This window comes from Camellia sinensis, chromosome 7 (assembly GCF_055761805.1).
Source record: "Camellia sinensis isolate YWXY chromosome 7, ASM5576180v1, whole genome shotgun sequence".
Lineage (NCBI taxonomy): Eukaryota > Viridiplantae > Streptophyta > Magnoliopsida > Ericales > Theaceae > Camellia > Camellia sinensis.
Genome location: NC_138967.1, coordinates 163,247,200 through 163,264,211, shown reverse-complemented (window position 1 = coordinate 163,264,211; position 17,012 = coordinate 163,247,200).

The following is a 17,012-nucleotide window of genomic DNA, read 5'->3' as shown; positions in this document are numbered from 1 at the left end:
AGGCGGTAGGGCTTGGTTATGTGGTGGGAGTGGGTTGGTGGTGACATTTGGCTTTTGTGGTGGCACAATTACCTTATTGTCAATGAGATCCTGGATCTCATGACGCAACCTGAAGCACTGACCGGTATCGTGACCATGTTGTTGGTGAAAGGCACAGTATTTGGCCGGGTTATGGGTTGGTGGGAGGTTATTAGGTAATGGCCACGGCTCCAGGGGCTTTAGATGTCCCTTTTTGATTAAAACCCCCAGGGCTTTGGACAAAGGCACATACAACGGGGTAAAAGTCCTCTGGCCCGGGGTGGATAATTCGGAGTTTGGGGGTTTGAAGTGGAAGTACCAGCAAAGGGATTGGCTATTTTCGGAGTGGTGGTAGTGACCATGCCCACATCGGAAGTTCTGGTAGCTGCAGCACTACTCGTGCCTGCATTCGAACTGCGAGTAAATGCCCTCTTGGGCTGCTCTCTCTCATGGTCAATCAAACCCTGCTTCATGGCGTCCTCAATCTGTACCCCAATCTCGTGTAAATCAGAAAAGGTAGGAAGGGGTAAGACGATCATCTTTTGCATCAGTTTGGGTTGGAGGTTGCACACAACCATCCGTATCTGATCCTTCTCGACGGGCCTGGTAGTCATCATAGAAGCTTTGGCTCTCCAACGGGTTACAAAGTCAGAGAAGCCCTCCTTTAGCTCTTGTCTGGTTGTCTTGAGATCACGAGTTGTGATCTCGATCTGCGTGTTGTAGGAGTATTGAGCTATAAAGGCCTCAGCCATCTCCTTCCAGTTTCTCTTGACAGAGTCCTCCAACTTTGCGTACCAAATAGCCACAACACCCGACAGGGTCCGGCCGAAGAGGGAAAGCTTTTGCAATCTGGAGAGGCCCATTGGCCTTAGGATATCTGAGAACAACCGCAAGTGTACCATGGGGTCCCCAGAACCGTCAAAACGGTCTATATGCGGCATCTTGAACCGATCCGGTAAAGTCACCGCCGAATCGGTGTATCCATCCTCTATGTCCGGAATTGAATTAACACCTTGAGCTTTTTTGAACAGCTTTTCTAACTTGCTCACTTTCAGCGTTATTGGATCCACCTCAAATTCAAACTGTGTATCCACTAGTTTAGTCGGTGCTTTGGACAGTTGAGGTAGGATTGGGGGTGGAACTGGCCCCGTTGGGACGTCTGCATTTTCCTAGACGTTTGCAGTCTCCCCAAGTATTGGAACTCTAGGTGGGGGTGGGGGTGGGGGTGGATGCGAAGTAGATGCTCCGACTTGTTGTGGTTGCTGCTGTTGCTGCTGTTGCTGAAGTCTGGTAATCAGCTTTGTCTGTTGAGCCACAACCTCTGCCTGGCATACGGCAAACTCTGCCTGGCGGGCAGCATCCCGCTGCATGGCTTGCATAGTCTCTTGGAGCTGACGCATCATGCCCTCCATACTGACCATAAGGTGCTAATCTCTCTGAACAACAGGTATATCTCTCTCTGCGGTAGAAATGGAAACCTCAGCCCAACTACACACTGGTAGGGTGGATAAAGACCGTTGATATGGTAACCGCTGTACTGACGAACTGAGCCTAACTGACCTTCGTCTAGTAACCGGGGGTAATGAAAAGAACACTGCTTGTTTGTCTATCAGATCCTCGGACCAATGTAGCCTTCGACCTCTGGTCCAGAGTGCTTGCAGAATATCTGCCTGGTCGGAAGCAATGATGCTAAACTACCTTGCAAAAAGATAAATAAAGCATAATAAGGTAACGATAAGCAGAAAAATGGACAGCATTTCAACTTAAATTAAGACAACACACAGTTGGCATTTGTAAACTGAACACGCTGTTCTCAACACTGATTATTGTTCCCAAATCACTGCCTCAAATCTGATCCCCTCGGGTAAAACTAATTCCCCCAAATACTAATGCCCGCAAGCCTGATACCCAAACTTGCAAACTGATACATGCATTTCTGTAGAGACACACTCTAAAAGCACATAGCAAGCAAGTGAGAGCCAAAACACCCCTATGAAGGGGTAGGATTTCCCTGTCCTATCTTGTCAGGAGCTAGGGTATCATGACACACGCAGCGGTTTCAAACAACCTACAATCGGGTAAGCAACCTGCCCTAGTTTGGAATGGTCACTATGGATTCCAATATGCACTAGGTCGAATGGTCAAAAAGGGTGCCTCGGCAAAAATCGAGGATCGTGTTCCCATAGTGGCAGAGCCCGTAATCGGTCAGCCTTATGGCACGCAGCCTCAGGCAAACCGTTCAGGAATAGCAGACGACAAACACGGTGTCCTAGGCGCACCAATGCAAATGCAATGAAAAGAAACACATAAGTGTAAACAAAACAACATATCATGAGTTCGAGTCAAGTTCTCTAAATCCCCAGCAAAGTCGCCAGAAACTGTAAACCACCCCGAACTCTGCTCCGCGCGCGAATTATAGTTCTAGCTACTACAATTCAGACTCCTGTCACAGTTCTAAATCTAATCTCACAAAGTGTAATGTAAGACTGATAAATCACCAAAGAGTCCAAATCCGACAAATCGTTTTGGAAAATCGATTTTAATCAAAAAGAGCCAAACATGGACTATTTTGCCAGATTTCAGAGTCGCCACCTAAATATTTTATTTTGGAAAATTTAGGAAACCCTGACTCGTGCCAAAGGCCACGTGTCCGTCATCACCAAAGTTGCCTCGGCTTGGGAACTTGGGTATGAAAGGGGAAGGTCCTGATATGAGCACCCTCGCTCGCCTGATCAAAGGATCGGCCTCTACTAAACATGATATGTTGTTTTTGAAAACACATGTGTTCTTGTCTGATTATTAGCTAATTTACTACGTGGTGTGCACAACATACAAGTATAGACTCAATCATGCAGATTGGAACAAAACAACTCATGTTTGTTTTTCGAAAATGGTTTGAAGTTGCTACTTGCAAATAGGCTAAGTCGCGGATTTGCCACCCTCAAGTGGGCTTAGAAAAACATGATTTTGCCACTTCAAGTGGGCTTAAAACTCACAAACATTGAGTTGTTCCAATTCAGGCAATCAAACCTTCATCTACAGCCATTCATGCATTTATAGCAATTAAGCACATAGCCTGATGGCAAGGATGCTATCATGGCAACACTTACACACATGCAAGGATGCTAAAGCATAAACACTCACAGTGTACTCTGAGCCAAAAAAGAAGCTAGTTAGTAATCAATGCATGATCCTAGCTATGTTAAGATGCCTAATGCAACACATACAAAATACAACTAAGATTGTGATAACCCTGTTCCATATATGCTAATTGGTCCTTAGTATGATTGTGATTATGTGTTTGATATGTTTTGGTGTGCTATCTGTATGAATATATGTGGTTTTGAATTTCTATCCGTTCACCGTAAGAAGATCTGTTTGACTTTCTGCTTTGGAAATTAAATTGAAGGCCTTATCGGCCACAGAACCCGAAATTGATTACGCTATTGTGATTGACGTAATTTTTAGAGCCTACAGTGAAATTTAATTGAAAATTTATTCGGAACAAAATAATTAGATTCAAAACGATTGATTAAGTGCCTAATTATTTAATATTAGAATAATGTATTGAGTAGGAGTTTATAATGGGCCACTTTCACTCAATTTCCTATCTTTTATTCATTTGGCTGATATTAACTCTTGAAAGAGAGGGTGAGGGTCGGTTAGAAAGAGAGGGAGCTCAAAAATTGGAGTTTTGATCTTGAAGCTTGGAAATCTTGAAGATTGCTCAAGAATTTGCTATAGATTGGAAGAATTGAACCTCTAAGTGAGCAATTGAACTTGAATTCATGAGTATAAGTTTGTAGATTTGTGTATCCAAGCTAGTTGGGTAATCAAGAGCAAGAATTGAAATGAAATTGAGTTGGTTTTGGTGAATTGGAGATCAATGGATGCATGCATATGGGAAATTATTATGCATTTGTATGTTTGAGTTTGAAATACATGGTCCATGTTAAATCTTTGATTGAAATTCATGTTTTTCACTATCTCTCCATCACCTAAGTTGAGAATGAAGGTTATATCTCACATGCATGTACAATTCATGAGAATATGAGTTTGAATGCATGAATTTGTTATGTTGGAAATGAGTTTGATGTAAATTGGGGCATGCATGTGATTAATTTGTGAAATTGGGCTCCATAATGTTGTAATTTGGTGTTTGTACCATGTTAGTACATGTATATGTGACGTTTGAGCCAAAATCATGTGTTTAGAACCTTTGAATATCAAGTTGAAGCTCAAGAATAAGTTCTGGAAAATCCAGAAATTTTGATGTCCACTCGAGCGTGAGAACCGCCGCTCGAGCGTAAAATGCGAGCTCCCAGTATTTTCTGTAGACATGATGTCCACTCGAGCGGGAAAGTTCACGCTCGAGCGGGGAGCTATGTAGTGAGGCCTTCAGCTCGAGCGCCCAAATTCACGCTCGAGCATAAATTTGACATAACTAGTACTTTTGCAGGCCTCATGGGTCCGCTCGAGCGGGGACCCCTGTTCTGAAATTTTGTGATGATGTTCTGTGTTTCGTTTTCCGTTCTCTTTTACTTCTAAGTACTCTTAGGCATGCATTGAGCATTGTGAATGAATTAAAAGGGTAAGAAAGAAGCCTAAAGAGGAATATGAGAATTAAGGAACGGATTGAATCGGTTGTGACCCATATGTGTTATGTGATGTGTAGGGTCAAGCTCCAGGGCAAATCAACCAACCGATCACTGTGAGTAATATCTTAATAAACATATCTGAAATATGCTATTTGTCCAGTTGTTTATCTTCTTAGAAGTCTGTTAATTTGAATTATGGATAAATGTATGCTATGCCTAAAGAATGGAAATGTGAATGGGCCGAAGGCCAGTTTGATACGAATGAAAGTGTGAATGGGCACGAATGGGCCAAAGGCCAGTCTGACATGAATGAAAGTTTGAATGGGCCAAAGGCCAGTTTGATATGAATGAAAATATGAATGGGCCAAAGGCCAGTTGGATATGAAAGTCTGAATGGGCCAGAGGCCAGTTTGACATGAATGAATGGGCCAAAGGCCAGTTTGACATAAATGAATGGGCTGAAGGCCAGTTTGACATAAATGAAAGCACGAATGGGCCAAAGGCCAGTTTGACCTGAATGATACAAATGAATTGGGCCCGAGGTCGTATGATGTGTTTGGAACCGTAATTACTTGACCTAAATTGTGTGTATATACTAAATAGAAATGTGAATTGGGCCCGAGGCCGTTTGAAGCATGTTGTTCTACATACTGTTTGTATAACTTCTTTATTTGATATTATTCACTGGGTTTTCGCTCATGCTCATTCATGTATCTGTAGGTGAGCCAACAGAGGTCCAAACACAGCCTCAGTAAAGTCTGTGTGGAACAACCAAGGTTTTGAAGAGTCAGCCCTTGCGTCTCACGCGGGAGACTCGTCTTCGTCCTTTGTTATTCTGTTTTATGTTGTCATGATTGGCAAGGACTTTGAATATGTCTGTATATAGTTTTCATGGGTTGACTTAGACTTGAATGATCCTGTCTATACTGAACTTTATGCTACCGTATTATCTGATGTGAGTTATTAATATGTATATGTATGGTCTGTTATGATGTGCCATGTAAGCATAGCTCTATGGACAAAGTTTTAAATTTTACTTCCGTTTGGCCCCTTTATCCTGACGAGTTATGTCTGATTTGGTTTGAGGCCGTAGGTAATCTCAGGATTACTGGCTGGTTATGTCCTTAACCCATGGGGGCGGGTTCGGGCCATGACAAAGATAGGCTCGGCTATTCTAAGTTGTCATATCAATGCTACACTTGATACATGTATTCAAATAGGAATTGAAGATACAATGCAATGATGCGCCAAGCCCGGTGCATGCAATACGAATGAATGATGGACGCATGCAAAGCATAAGGATGCTAATTGAAACATGCCCTAAAACTAACCATCAAAAGCTGGTAAATAAAAGGGAGAGAGACGTGGGGTTGGAAGACATTCACACAAACACGCACACTTATTACAGCATTTGCCTTCTCAACAGAGGGTCCGAATGAATAAGCTAAGCTAGCTACACTAAGCTAAGCTACTTAAGTAATCTAATAATCTAATTAGACTAATTATTACACAACAAATTGAATAACTAGCTGCAACTAATTATTACAATACTTTAATTAATTAACAAATTAACTAATCAATTACAAAATAACTAAGCTAATGAACTAGTTTAGCTAAGAAAATCAAACAGATGGCCTCGAGAAGTGAGGGGGATATACATGCTCGGTCGGCTTCGCTCGTCATTCACGTCAAACAGCCTTCAGCCCATTCATTGTCCCATCCGTGTTAGACGGCCTTTGGCCCGTTCATCTTTCCATTCATGTTAAACATTTGTCCACAATTCAAATTAACAAACTAATAAGACTTATAGGGAAACAAGCAGTTGGACAAATAACATACTTCAAAATATCTTTATTAAGATATTACTCACAGTGTTCTGCCGGTGGATTCACCCTTGAGCTCATCCCTACACATTACATAACGCATATGGGTCACAAACGATTCAATCCGTTCTTTAATTCATACATCCCTCTTAGGCTTCCTTCTTATCCTTTTAATTCATTTACAATGTTCAATGCATGCCTAAGAGTACTCAGAAGTGAAAGAGAACAGAAAATGAAACACAGAACACTTCTACAAATTTTCTGAAACAGGGGTCCCCACTCGAGCGTGGAATTTCCCGCTCAAGTGGACCCATTAGGTCTACAAAAGTACTGGTTGCCTCGTTTTTACGCTCGAGCGCGAATTCGGACACTCGAGCTGAAAGTCATTCTACATAGCTCCCTGCTCAAGCGGACATCCATGTCTGCAAAAAGTTCTGGGAGCTCGTATTTCACGCTCGAGCGGCGCTTTCCCCACTCGAGCGGACATGCCAAATTCTGGGTTTTTCAGAACTGTTCTTCAAGTTCAAACTCGACCTCCAAAGGTCCAAAACTCATAATTTTGGTTCAAAACATGGAAATGCATTATATATCATGAGTATACAAGCAATATGAGGCCAATTGCTCAAAATCATGGTGACATTCTCAAATTATTCAACACTTCTTTTGTATAATCAAAATTTATGCATTCAAACCTCATATAAGCTCCATATCTCCAATAATCAAACATGCATGTCAATTTTTTACTTCAATTCCATTTCAAATAGCAACAATGGTGCTCATAACCATGAGAATCAACAAAACCATGCTTGCATGTATGCTTTAATACCCATATTCTCATATTCAACTTGATACATGCTTGATTATGCAAAATCATGGTAATTCTATGCATGCATGTACATATAAGCTTTAAATTCTTCAATTTCATCTTAATTTCATCTCAATTTATGTTCTTGGTTACCCAACTAGTTTGAATACACAACTTTACAAACTTATACTCATGAATTCATGCTCAAATGCTCACCTAGAGGTTCAATCTTCCAAATAGTAGCAAATTCTTGAGCCAAGCCCTTCAAAGCTTGAGCTCCTTAGCAAGATCTTCAAGATTGGCCCTTCTGTCTCTCAAATTTCAGTTCTCTCTCTCTCTCTAGAGAGCAAATTCAGATTCTTTGAGCTCAAAAGTATGAGCTTACGTATAGTTGGGTTCTTTATATAGGCTTCTTTGATCAAATTTGATCATAGCTAATTAATAGCACTTAATTAATCGTTCTGAATCTAATTATTTTGATCTGAATCAATTTTCAATTAAATTTCACCGTAGGCTCTAAAAATTACGCTAATCACAATGGCATAGTCAATTTCGGTTTCTGGGGTTGATAAGGCCTTCAATTTAAATTCGAAAGCAGATAATCAAACAGATCTTCCTACGGTGAACTGATAGAAATTCAAAACCACATATATTCATATGAATGGCACTCAAAATCATATCAAACACATAATTACAATCATAATTAAGATTAATCAGCATAATACAGACCAGGGTTATCACACTAGGACCATGCAACACAATGCCCAATGGACTAAACCAACACCAAATAGTCCTCATGTATGCCAAAACAGTGGCTGAGACGCCCTGAAATGCTAGCATTAAAAGTAAGAAAATGCATGCTCATGCATTGGCCCATGAATACGGCATTAAACACAACTCTCAAACACAATCAAAGAGGGATATGCATGAGAATATGGCAATGCTATATACTCTGAATCAAGTGTTAAATGATGCCAAATCATCCAAACAACACAAGTATAGCATGCAAGAAGGCTCAAAGATCAAGATTAGCTAAGGTACTTGCACCATAGCCATATCAAGCAAGCCCCAAAGGGCCAAGATGACTCAAAATAGTCCCAAGGCAGGTCAAAACAATGCCAAAACATACCTGGAGTGTAGCCAAAACAAGCTAGCATGATGAGCCAAAACACCAAGCATACAAGGCCAAAGAGCATGATTACACTACAGGTGTAAGAAGCATGCAAGATGTGGCTCTACCAACCAAAATTAGAGTTATGTCATGGCAAAATAAGACCAAAAACATACTGAGATGGTAGCCCAAAAGCTTAGGCATGCATGCATACAAGTTAGGTCATGATCAAGGCATAAAGCATGACTCTCCGAAAGCATTGAAAGAGTGAAGCATGAGAGAGTATGACCACACTACACACACTGAAATCGCATGCCAAATGATGCTAAATTATGCAAATAGCCCAAGCAATGCATGCTAGTGACTTGGAAACTCAAAGCTAGTGAGCGAGATTGCACTATGGCTATACAAAGCAAGGCATGCATGACCAAAACAACTTCAAACAGAGCTTAAGCATAGAAAAACATGAGTAAAAGCTTGCTGGAGTGAAGCAAAAAACATGTTAAAATGATGGTCCAAAGCATGATGCATGTTAAAGCTATAGGGAGGATTGCACTACAAGGGTATGAAGCATACACGAGGCAACCAAACCAACCCAAAATAGAGCTATATCATGGCAAAACAAGGCCTAAAACATGCTAAGATAGGGCCAAAACATGCTAGAAGGATATGCTCCTTTGCAAAGCTATAAGTAGGATTGTACTACAAGTACAAAAAAGCATGCAAGAGGTGACCAAGACAGCCAAGAAGAGAGTCATGGCAGGTCTAAAAGGTCACAAAAAAAGTGCTTAAACAAAGCCTCAAGAAGATAGAACTACATGCTCTTTTGATGAGCCATCAATTTAAGCAAAAAAGAGAAGAGGATGGGGGACAACCCCCACCCATTTGGGGCATCAAAACACACTTTCTACCATTGAAAATCTATTGGATTTCAGTGGCTAAAAGGCCAAGAGAAGGTGATCTCAAAGGCCTAAAGATGTGACACAAAACAAAGCAAAATAAGGCACAAAAGGGGGTAGACCACCCCCAACACCAAAGAGGCCTCAAACAAACACTTTTAATCCTTAAAAATGAAGCTTTTTACAGTTGAAAGTTAAGCCAAAAGAAGCATGAAAAGGTGGCTAAGTACTCAATCAAAACAAGGCTTAAAGGGAGTAACAACTCACCCTTGAAGAATCACAACCAAGCAGCAACTTCTGAGCCAAAAAAAACAAACTTTGAGAGTCCAAACAAGGTCCTCTAGTACCTCAGCAACAAAGCAATGGTGCTTCACTAGGTGTTGTAGTGCAAAAGTGAAGAGAAAACACACTTTAGGGCACAAACTAGTGCAAATATAGAGAGAGATGGAGAAATATAGAGAGAGAAGGATATGTATATCTCTATGCAAATTTTCTGAACCTCTGAAAGGGGAGAGGAGCCTCCCCTTTTATAAAAATCCAAATCTCAAGCTTGTTGGACAAGCTAGAAGCTTGGTGCAATCCCTCCATATACGTGTATCGAGGATGCATTCTGTGCTCAATAGCTGGCAACAAAATATCTGCAAAAGCAAAGAAAAGGGCCTTGGCCAAAAAACATGGCCGACCAGCCATAAAAGGTGCCGACCGGCCATCAGTGAAGCCGACTGGTCACCACTGATGGCCGATGGAAAGAGGGCATGGCCGATGGACCTAGGGCCTGGCCGATGGACATAGGGCCTAGCCGATGGGTCGTAGGGATGGCCAACAAGCCACCTTATTCCCTCAGAAACAAAGCCACAAACTCTTCGTCCACAACCAAGCACAAAACAGACAAATTGAGAGACTCCAAGACAAGGCGCACAGCCGAGACCTTCAAGAACTCAAAACGAACACGAGCATGGATGATCATCGAGTGTTCAAATGATGACGTCCAAGTCTTGAGGACGGTCAAAAATGGGGTGTCTACAGCGACCTAGTTTGTAAGACTTAGAACAATTCAACTCATGTTTGTTTACAAAAATGGTTTGAATTTGCCACTTCAAGTGGGCTTAAAGATTGTGGTTTTGCCACCAAACATAGTGGGCTTAAAACATGATTTGCCACTCAACAGAGTGGGCTTAAAACGCACATTCGTTGAATTGTTCCAATTCAAATAACAAGTCTTCATCCACAGGCATTCATGTGGTTTATCATTTAAGCACATAGCCTCATGGCAAGCATGCTAGACATGGCAACATTCACACTTATACAAGTATGCTAAAGCGTAAAAACTCACCTAGTACTCCGAGCCAAAACAGAAACTAGTTAGAAAGATGCATGATCCTAACTATGCAAGATGCCTAATGCAACCCTTGCAATATGCAATTAATAGGCTCGGCTACTAATATGGCATATGGATCGATTTGATAACATGCGATTAAACACGTATTCAAAGAAGATATTGAAATGGCAATGCAGTTTGAATGATGCGTCGAGCCTCGGTACATGCAATATAAATGAATGGATGCAAGCATGTGATATGCTAATTTAAACATGACCCTAATCTAACCATCAAAAGCGATTAAATAAAAGGGAGATAGACGTGGGGTTGGAAAACATACACACACGCATGCACACTTATTACAACATTATGCCCTCGCGAAGGAGGGGCCGAATGAATAAGTCAACCAACTAGCTATGCTAATTAAGCTAACTAATTATTACAAACCGAATTAATTAACTACTCTAAGATAATTAAATATTACAAATCAGATTAATTACCTAAACACTTAACTAACTAATTACAAAGCAATCAAGCTAATTAATTACAACATGAAATAATTAACTAACTACTCTACTTAAATAGTTACAACATGTATTTCATCTATTGCTAATTAATCTAATTAGTTAATGTCGGGAAGCGATGGAGGCTCATGCATGCTCGGTTTCCACCCGAAAAAGCCACCGCCTTCCCACTGAACGCCTCTGTTTTCACATTTGAACACTGACGATGCCGCCAACTTCCAGAACACCTCTACTCCACTTTACCAACACACTATGCAAATTTCATTGATGGCCGGTCGGCTACCAATGGTGGCTGTCGGCTACCATTGGTGGCTGGTCGGCTACTGCTGGTGGCCATCGGCCACTGCTAATGACCGGTCGGCCACTTTTGACTTGAACTCCCTCTTGCTGCAACAGAGAGTAAATAGAGGCAAAGTAGTGTATTCTCAAGGATTGTTTGTACTGTTACCCTCCTTACCATCAAACAAGCTCAAAGGAGTGTAACTCTTGGCCCTCAAACCATCAACCAAGCAATTTCCATGCATGATGGCTAAGGAACCAAGTTTGTACAAGTTTAATAAATGCACAAACAAGACCAAAATGACCACCACCCTATCATGCATGATCAAAGGCAATGCAAACCAAGAAAAATGGCACATTTCATCACTTTTGAGCATGAAATGTCTCACTTTCCTTATGTTCAAACTAATGTCCGATTTGAACACATGTAATGCAACACAAAGAATGCTTTTCTTGCCTTTTTTACTTGTCCAATTTTGTTTACCCATTTTAATAACCAAATCATTCATTAATCTAATTAGTCCATGAGTGAATGTCCTCTAATGGAAAGATGGCTCAAACCACAAGTTGTTTTGGGCATGAAAGAGGTATTACACTGTTGGTAATGAAGCCCCTGAGGGATTAAACCATTAGGCATAGCACCTTCATTTCATACTTAGGAAAACAAGGGGTTTAAAACCACTTTCAAAGAAAACAAAAAAGTGAACAATTAATGGAGATTGCAGAGATTAAAGTGCTAAACTTAAGTGCAAAACAACACTAAAACATGTTATTAACTCAAAACAATGGTGATTAAAGCCCTAAAACACCAAGCTAGTGAAGGAAATTACACTACAACCATGCTATACAAGGCCCAAATGAATTGACTAGTAAAAAATAGAGGCAAAACAACCCTAAATATAGTCTAAAACATGCTGGACTTAAGCCACAAAAAGCTAAAACAAAAAGCTAATACATGAGGCTAACTAGGTATGCAAGCAAGACACAAGGATGGGAGGCTAACCCCTCCAATTTGGACTTCAAAATGAGGTTTTTGCCACTGAAAAACCTCTGAAATTCAGTTGTTAAAAGGCTCAAAAAAGTTAGTTTGAAAGTGATGAATAATAGCGCAAAAGCTTAACAAGCAAAGGAGCAAGGAAGGTGAACTACCCCCTAACCCAAAATAGCGTCAAACTATCACTTTTAAACCATAAAAACAGAGTTTTTGACAGTTCAAAATCAGCCAAAAAATAGTTGAAATAGATGGAAAAACAAAGATACAAAACAAGCATAAACAAGGTAAGTGCTCTGTCATGACCCGAACCCGCCCCTATGGATTAAGGTCACAATCAGCCAGTAACCAAGAGATTACCTACGGCCTCAAACCAAACAAAACATATTGCATCTGAGTTAAGGGGCCAAACGGAAGCAAACTTAAAAATTTGTCCATAGAGCTGTGCTTACATGGCACATTAGAACATCAAATTCATGTATTCATTAATAACTCACACCAAAAAGGAAATCGACTTAAAGTGTTATACACACACAGGATCATTCGGATCTTAGTCAGCCTAGCCAAAACTTATATACAAAGGTGATTCCCCGTTTTTGCCAACATTACAAAATTATAACATAACAAAAGAACAAGAGCAAAACGAGTCTCGTGCGTGAGACATTAAGGCTGACTCCTCAAAACTTGAATTTTCACATACACTTCACAGGGGCTGGGTTTGGACATCTCTTTGCTCACCTACATACACATGAATGAGTGTGAGTGAAAGCCCAGTGAATAATATCAAAATAAAAAAGATTCATGAATGAAGTTCGAAACAGATATACATAGTCAAACGGCCTTTGGCCCATTTATGATTTTATCTTGCTTACTAAACGGTTTCAAACCCCAGTATGTCAAACGGCCTCTAGCCCATTTCATTCATGTCATACGGCCTCTAGCTCATTTATTCGTATCCGACGGCCTTTGGCCCAATCATTCGTGTCTGACGGCCTTTGGCCCAATCATTCATGTCCGATGGACTTTGGCCCAATCATTTATGTCTAACAGCCTTCGGCCCAATCATTCATATCTGACAGCCTTTGGCCCAGTCAATGGTATCCAACGGCCTTTGGCCCAATCAATTGTATCCGACGGCCTTTGGCCCAACCATATGGCATAACAAACATTTGTCCACAATTTGAATTAACAAAGTTGTAAGACTTATATAGAAATAAGCAATTGGACAAATAACATACTTCAAAATATCTTTACTAAGATATTACTCATAGTAATCTGCCGTTGGATTTGCCCTCGTGCTTGACCCTACACATTTCACGAACATAACGGGTCACAAACGATTCAATCCATTCTTAATTCATACATTCCTCTTAAGCTTCTTTCTTTTTCTCTTAACTCATTTACAATGCTTAATGTATGCCTAAGGGTGCTTAGAAATGAAAGAGAACGAAAAAATGAACACAAAGCATCTTTTCAAAATTTCAGAAACAGGGCTTCCTACTCGAGCGTGGCTTTGGCCGCTCGAGCGGACCCCTTTAGGTCTGCAAAAGTACTGGTTGCCTCATTTTTATGCCCAAGCATGACTTCAGACGCTCGAGCTGAAATTCAAACTACATGGCTTGGCGCTCGAGCTGAATATCCCCGCTCGAGCAGACATCCATGTCTGCAAAAGTTCTGGGAGCTTGCATTTCACGCTCGATTGGCGATTCCCCCACTCGAGCGGACATGCCAAATTCTGGGTTTTCCAGAACTGTTCTTGAAGCTCAAACTCAAAGTTTAAAGATTTAAAGCTCATGTTTTGGACACAAAAACATGGAAACATATTACATAACATGAGAACAACACCAATATGAGGCCAATTGCTCAAGTTCATGGTCCCTTTTTCCAAAATCATTTTGAATTCTTTACATAGTTCCCAAAACATGTGCATTCAACTTCATTCTAATTCCCCATCTTCATCAATCATGCATGCAAGTCAATTCTTGACTCCAATTCTATTCCAATAATACTAATGATACTTAAAATCATGAAATCCATGAAAACCCATGCATGCATGTTAGATTTGGTGCTCAATTCCATTTGTTCTACATAATTCATGCTCAAATATGCAAACTCATAACAATTCTATGCATGCATGTACACATAAGCTTTAAATTCTTCAATTTCATCTCAATTTATGTTCTTGATTACCCAACTAACTTGAATTCACAAAATTACAAGCTCAAAACCATGAATTCATGACTAATTACTCACCTATGAGCTCCAAACACCCAAATTCTTGCTAATTCTTTGAGTTCAACCTCTAATTCTCAAGCCTTTAGTTCAATCTTCAATTGAGCTCCCTCTCTATCACTAAGTTCGGTTCTCTCTATCTCTAGAGAGCAAAAATTAGATTTTGAGCTCATGCCCCAAAAATAAGAGTGTGTATTGCCCTTTTATATAGGCTCTCTTAATCACATTTCATTAATACTAATTAATTGAGCACTATGTCATCAATTTAATCTATTTAATCTGATCCGAATAATTTTTCAATTAAATTTCACCATAGGCTCACAAAATTATGCCAATCTTAATGGCGTAGTCAATTTTGGTTTCTGTAGCCGATAAGGCCTTCAATTTAAATTCCAAAGCAAAAAATCAAACAGATTTCCCTACGGTGAACAGATAGAAATTCAAAACCACATATATTCATATAAATAGCACTCAAAATCATGTTAAACACATAATCACATCTGTAATTAAGATTAATTAGCATAATATGGAACAGGGTTATCACATGCTTAGTGTGCAACAACTGGCACAGCTGTCAATAAATATCTGGAAAAAGAGACTATGGCCGTCGACTACCACTGGTAGCCGACAAGCATAAGCCAGTATGGAAAGCAAGATATAAAGGCTATCAACTCAAACAGGTTAGTGGCTAAGGCCTAAACCACCAAGCCTATGAGGACCATTACACTACAAGCATACAATACAAAGCATGAATGAAGCTTATTCATAAAAACAGTCCTATAACAGTCCAAAAAAGTGTTGGAGTTAAGACAAAAACAACTACAACAACTAGCTAAAATATTGAGGGATTAAAACTAGCACACAAGCACAATGAGGGGAGGCTAACCCCTCCACTTTTAGGACTTCAAAAACATGTTTATAGCCTCCAAAAAATATCTAAAAACCAGTGATAAAAAGCTCAAAAAAAGTTGATGAGAAAGTGGGAAACACAAAGGCAAAGGCCTTAGAAGGAAGGTTCAAAGAAGGGTTGTCAACCCCTCTACCTTTAATGGCCTTAAACCATAAGTTTTAGCCCCAAAAGACAAGTAATAAACAGCTTAAAAACAACAAGAAAAGATAGAAAGCAAGTAGTGTAGAGATGGTACAAAAGCACTAGAATGTATACCTCTTGAGGAGGAATGATCCTTTGAGTTACAAACCACTAATTCACACTCTCAAGTGCCTCAAGAGCTAATATACAAGCTTAAATCACCTTAGCAAGGAACTATTTAGGTTTGGTTTAGAGTGTTTAGGCAAAGGTTATGTAAGTTGCAAGAGAGAGAGAGAGAGAGAGAGAGAGAGAGAGAGAGAATTGTAGAGAGAGAATTTTTTCAAAATTTTCTAAATTCCAAAATTTTTCTAACCTCTCAAACAAAAGAGAGGGTCATCTATATATAGAAATATATGAGAGACCCTCGAAAATATCTTTACAAACACAGTTGGAATGGTGCCTGCATCTGTAGGGACAGTTGGCAGAAAATATCTGTTTTTTTGCACTAATGGCCGCAGGCCACTAATAGTGGATGGCCGGCCATTAATAGTGACTAGCAGGCCACATCAGTGGGCAGTATGCCACACTAGTGGGTTTGTAGGTCCCTGGATGCTCAGGCCTGAAAAAGCACTATTTTGGTCCAAAACAAGGCACAAGGTTTGTAGGTTCAACACTGAGGTTTCCTGCTGAGGAAGTTAAGCATTTGACAAGCATATACATTCATCATTGAGTAATCAATTAGTGGTGCCCAAGTCTAAAGGGCCGTCAAAAATGGGGGTGTCTACAGTTGCCCTTCTTTGACAAAGCTCAAAGTCATGACATGACGTGAGTGAATGCCAAAGCTCGAAGACGACCCATTTTGACAAGGCCGTAAGACTTGGGCAAACAATCAAGACATAAATAAAATTGGCTGAGCTCGCAAGCTAGCTATGTATCCCTTTACAGGGAATCAAACTAGCATAGTTTTAGGACAGGATGCAAATGAGATGTATGAAAAAAAAAATACATTGAAAGTTGGACTCACATGCCACGCGAAGCCAGCTATTTTGAAAACTCGTGATCATGCAAGATGATGCACTAAGCAATAACAGATGTGATAAGTAATAAGCAAGAAGTGCAAACACGTTTCACGCATGAAGAACTAAAACAAGCACTCTAACCACGCCAAAGCCGTAAAAAGAGAAGAGAAAAAAAAACTGCTCAAGGTCACGTTTTATGCGTCCTAAGATACTCGAATCACGCTGAAATCGTGAGAAGAGGAGAAAAACCGCTCAGGGTCGTGTTTTATGCTTTAGACACCCTATTTTTGACCGTTCTTACTACTTGGACGCCATCGCTTGCGTGCCTGATGATGAAGTTGTATATGCGTGTCAAGTGTTCGAAG